Here is a 5,567-nt window from a genome sequence, read left to right as displayed (position 1 = left end):
GATTTTCCTCATTAAAAAGGATTTCATTAGAAATAGTTAAGGTAGCGTTGCTTTCTTCTGATTTATATGAAAATTGGCTTAGTGTCCTTAATGACCAATCTCTGCTTGGAAAATTTTCTGCTATACACAGGTATTGATACAGTAAACACTTGGGGAACTGCACATAGTTAGAATCAATGTATTTTCAAGGTACATTGGTTTGTATTTACAGGATTATAAACTGGACTAATGTCCCATGCCAAGAGATATCCTTTGCTCAGACATGTATATTCACTTTATAAACCGGTGCATTTTTCAAGCAAGAGTGTTGTACGGTGTCTGTAATCCCACCACTTGAGGGTCTTCTACATTATAACTGTCATGGTTTGGAAGACAGAGCATGCTACACAGTTGTGTGCAGGTCAGACTAAAGTATTGGTTTGAATTCCTGTGTGAGACAAATTAAAAGAAGTGTGTATGTATAATACCTGTGGGTTATTGACATCCTAGTATTATCACCATGGTATTGAGAATATTGCACATGTTAAATATATGTCATTGATTAGAACATGAAGCTATTTCTGAGTTCCCCTTTCTCAACTATAACTTCCTAGAGAAGTATGGGTAAGGCATCTCTTTGACTTCTGTGAATCATTTTCCTGTACAATATTCCATACAATGATTTCTTTGGTAACAGGAGCTTTGTGCTCCCATTTCTACCCAGGACTCCAGCATCTCTGCCTTCCCTATAGCAGGAGCTGTTAACCTGCATTGTGTTGGGTCACTAGTGTGCTTTCTGCTTCTTGTATTGCAGAGTGTTGCAAGAGAATTACATGGATTCATACTACAATAGATATTAAATATGTCCCCATGGTGGCTGGAAAGATGGTTCCCTTTTTAACAATACTGTTTCCATACACAGAACACACATGACCTGCAACAATCTTCATTCATTCTATTTCCAGGGAACCTGACACCTTCCTCTGGGTTCTGAAGGTAGCAGTTGTACATGTAGTACTGAGAAATTCATACATGATTTTCAAAGTTTCCTACAATTTTATAAGGAGAATTGATTTGAAGAAAATATTTAGGGCAATACTTAAGCTGTATATTCTTATTTCTTTTGAATTCTGAATATACTATGAGCTGGTCTACAAAACATTTATGCTGATCTTTCTTTGTATTCAGAGTTTTGTAAGCAACATTAATTGTAAGACAATCAACAGTAAAATTTTCCTTTTTTATGTATAGTATTCTACTGAAGATGCCATGTACAAATTACATCCTGCTAAAACAGCTTATCTCTGTGCTATTAAAATGAAAACCTCTATGAGGAATCACTTAGACACCCACACCTTATCTGTCCGCGTAGCCCCTCATGTGCTGTGGGATCCAACTTGCTGAACTCATGATTTGGGAGTGACCTCCCAAAATAGGTAAGGGGATATGATTATTCCCTTTGGGAACAAAGTCTTCATTGTGATCCAGGAATTGGGAATGCCTCAGAAAGGTCACTGAGTTAAAGGACAAACTAGGATTGCATTCTTCTGGAGTTGGAGTGTCTGTTATATAATTTGCGTTCTTTTAGCACTTGCTTTTACTTCTGCAAAATAGAATCATGTATGTTTGAATTATTTCAGGTACAGTATAATGTACCTCTGTCTTTTTTCTGTAGCTCTTAATTTTACTATGAAGCTGTATGCATTGATATTTTTATTACTTTCATTATTTACTTTATATCCTGATTGCAGTACCCTCCTCTAAGTCCCATCCTCAAAACCCCTTCTTCTATCAGTTTAATTTTAATTTAAAACTTTACTTAATTTATATTTAATTTTTAATTTTGGGTGGAAGTTTCCAGGGGAAAGAGTAGATGTGGTCAGACTAGAAAAGGAGTGTTACTGGGTGGCATGATGAGAAATTCACAGAGAATCAATAAATACCATATGTTTTGAAAAGGAAAAAAGTTAGACAACCCAAAAAAGACAATAACAAAAGAAGAAAAGAAAGCTAGGATTCTCTTTAACAACTAGCTTCCAGAAATAAGGTCCACAGGAAGAAAGTCATACTAGTATTACTCAAAAAAAAGAGTAAGATAGGCCAAGAAATAGGTTCCTCAATTTAGAAAGTGTCTTAATTTATTACTGTTGCTATGATAAAACACTGATGAAAAGCAACTTACAGAGGACAGGTTAACACTTCACGATATACTCCTTGTTACAGTTAACTACTGAGGAAAGTCAGGGCCCAAACTGAAGCAATGCAGGAATCTAGAGGAAAGAACTGAAGCAGAGGCTGTGTAGGAGTGCTGCCTCATGTCCTGCACCTCATACCTTTCTTTATCTCAATATAGCTCAAGGGTGGCACCATCCTGCAGATCTTGTCCTTACAAACTCCATTGTTAATCAGGACAATATCCCATAGACTTCCCTAGACAATCGGCCAATCTGGTGTTGCAGTTTCTCAACTAAAATTCCTCTTCTTACCAACTTGTCTTAGTCATTTTTCTATTGCTTTAATAAAGCACCGAGATTAAAGCAGCTCATAGAATGAAATACTTATTTGGGGATTAGATATCCAGAGAGATTAATGTCCTTCAAAGCCATGACAGAGGAGCATAGCTGCAGGAAGGTAGGACAACCAACAGGAAGCAGAGAGCTAGTAGCTCTCATCTTAGGCAGCAAACACGAAGCACAAAGAGTACACTGCAAATGGCACCTGCCTTCTGTGACCTTAAATTCTAATCAATGACAAACCTCCTATGAGGAAGCCAAGCCACTTCAACCACCCAAAAGTTGTCACAAAGATGGTGTCATATATTGTGATGCCTGCAGTTACACGGCCATCCCATTCAAAGCATCAAAATAAAACTTTGCCTCTGTCCCGAAACCCCTGCAAAAAATCACCAATTCAAGAAACCTTGGAAGTCATTGCTGTGATTCACCAGTCATTATGGCAGCATATCAGTTCTGAAATGTTACATTGCTTTAGTAGTTTCCCCATTCTTTGCAATATATATGAAATTTTAACTAGGTTAAGTTAGTTGCAAAGAACTTAGAGTCTCCATTTCAGACATAGACTTCATATCACAGTTTCATATCTGCTTGTAGTTACTGCTACTTTCCTTGTCATTTTGGATATCAATTTTTTATTGATTTCAATTTTTTAAAGTATGTGAAATGACAAGACAATATTTTGGCCTTGTGGTGTTACAGATATCTATCATACGTATCATGATTGACAACTGTGTAGCTATATTTGGATAGAATAACAATATCATTGTGACCATAACCAAAAGAGGTCAGATGACATAAAGACATCAGTAAATACTGCTGGTAAGTCACCTGTTATGATAAAAAACATAAATGGCCACAGTGGGAAACCACAGATGCTCATACTACAGAAGTAAAGATTTCATCTGATGCTCCTCAGGTGAAAGGTCCTACAAGTTAAGAGAACTTTTAATTAGTTATCACAGGGAACGAACAATAATATCATTCCTTGATTTCATAAATGTGTAAATATCAGAACAGCATTTTAGCATATCATGGTATTAAAGCATTGGAAAATATTTTAAACAACCCTTAAATTATGTAACTATATGTATATATACATAGGTAAGCATACAGACACACATATATACATACATACATACATGTATGTATGACAAGGGAATTCTTTTTTTAAACCCTGTAAGAATTCCAGAATATTACTTGCTATATTTCTATCCTTTTCTTCCCATGGTCCATAAGTCCTGTAGAATAACTTAGATATGAAATTATTTTTAAAAAAGTTCACCTAGAAACAATTATTTGATTTAAAAATGCACTAAACTTACTACAAGGTTAAACCATGTGCCAGCAAACTGTGGTATCCTTGTACAAAAACAATGATGTTTGAGAGATGATCGTGCCAAATGCCTAGCATTTGGTATAAATATTAATTTGCATGGGATCCACTACAACACATATGTGAGAATCTTAACCTGCAATATTATTCAAATTCAGATATAGTGTTAACTCAAGTAATTCTTTGTGTAGATTCTTTGTTCATAAAATATACTGAAAAACTAGTCTTATCTGAAATGGGGTGAATCTATCATCTGAGAATGTTTGTACAATGAAATTTTTATGTTTCCTTTAGCAGGGGAAAATGAAACAACTTCAACATATATCTTTTCACAATGAAAATTTCCTCCTGACTGAAGAAGTTGCTGGTCATTTTATTTCAATGTTCCCTTCTACCTCCCTCTTAACCACAGCAGAAGAGATTATTACGAGAAACAACTTCAGTTTTATATTTAACTATATTGTTACATAGTTTCACTCACTATATTTATTTTATGTTGTGTATTACACATTCTTATCTATTAATATTAATAAATGGTATTAAATTATGTTATTGCTTAGACTCCAATTTGTCTGATTCATGATTCTCCATAGTCTTTGGAAAATGGCATTTTCAGTATTTTCCTTCACCTCTGTTACTTAGGCACCTGTATTCCTGTGACAGATCCATGTTAGTATTTGTTTCTTCCAAAGTTCCAAAAATGGTCATTCTATGTACTGCTCAATAAATGAAAGGTAGGGATTTATCTACCCAAATTCTTCCATATTGTCACTATAAAATACTCCCCATGGCTAAGTGTCAACTATTTAATTGTACAATAAAATCAGACTCACTCCTGTGCATTGGAGCAACACTTTTTAAAAAAATAATAATATTCCTATTTCTGTGAAATGGTACTCTAGAAAATTGTTTACATTAGGAAAAATAGCTCATTATTTGAGGGCTCAAGATATCATCAAACAGCACTTGTGATGTCAGGAGGTTGTAACTAGTGAAATCCTTCACCTAGTTGAGAAGCAGAGGATGATGAATATTCATATTCAGTAAGCTTCTTCCTTTTATACATTCGAAGAACCATGAAAGGAATTGTAGAACCCAGTTACACTGTTAGTTTGTCCATATCAGTTCCTTAAGCAGAGACATTAATACATTATATATATCCTGAGTTTTGTAAGCAAATGGATGAAATTAGAAAATATCATCTTGAGTGAGGTAACTCAGACACAAAATGACACATGACACACATGGTATGTAATCAGTAATAAGTAGATATTAACAAAAAAGACAAAGAAATACAGAAAACCAAGGATACAGTCCACAGAACTCAAGAAGTTAAACAAGCTGAAGGTGAGGATGGCTCAGTACCACCAGAGTAAGAAGAAAGCAATCACAAGGGGGTAGGGAAAGAACTGGGAGGGAACGTGGACAGATGGGAGCTTGGGTGGGGGGAGGGGATCCTGGTCTGTTATTGGGTGACAGAAAAGGACTGAAGCCCTGAGGGCCAGCAGAAAAAATGGTAACAGGCAACCTCAGGAAGTAGGATGTTGTGGGGGGAGCTTGCAGAATGTACCAGAGACATGGGAGGTGAGAGGCTTTCAGGACTCAAAGGGCAGGACCTCAGATGAAATCCCTACAGTAGAGAGAGGAACCTTATAGAGCCTGCCTCCAGCAAGAAGACAGGGCATCAAGTGAGGGATAGGGTTGCCATCCCACAGACAAACTCTGACCCACAATTGTTC

General features: G+C 36.1%; 1 long non-coding RNA gene across 1 annotated transcript; it reads left to right on the top strand.

Moving 5' to 3' along the window:
• The first annotated feature begins 1,059 nt into the window (after positions 1 to 1,059).
• Positions 1,060 to 4,375, top strand: LOC127684113 (uncharacterized). Its single transcript, XR_007977731.1, has 3 exons — positions 1,060 to 1,415; positions 3,195 to 3,314; positions 4,123 to 4,375. It is a non-coding gene; the product is annotated as an uncharacterized LOC127684113 (long non-coding RNA).
• The last annotated feature ends 1,192 nt before the right edge of the window (positions 4,376 to 5,567 follow it).

Source organism: Apodemus sylvaticus, chromosome 1 (genome assembly GCF_947179515.1).
Source record: "Apodemus sylvaticus chromosome 1, mApoSyl1.1, whole genome shotgun sequence".
In the NCBI taxonomy this organism is placed as follows: Eukaryota; Metazoa; Chordata; class Mammalia; order Rodentia; family Muridae; genus Apodemus; species Apodemus sylvaticus.
Note: the sequence above shows the minus strand (reverse complement) of the source record. Positions and strands in the feature narration are given on the sequence as shown.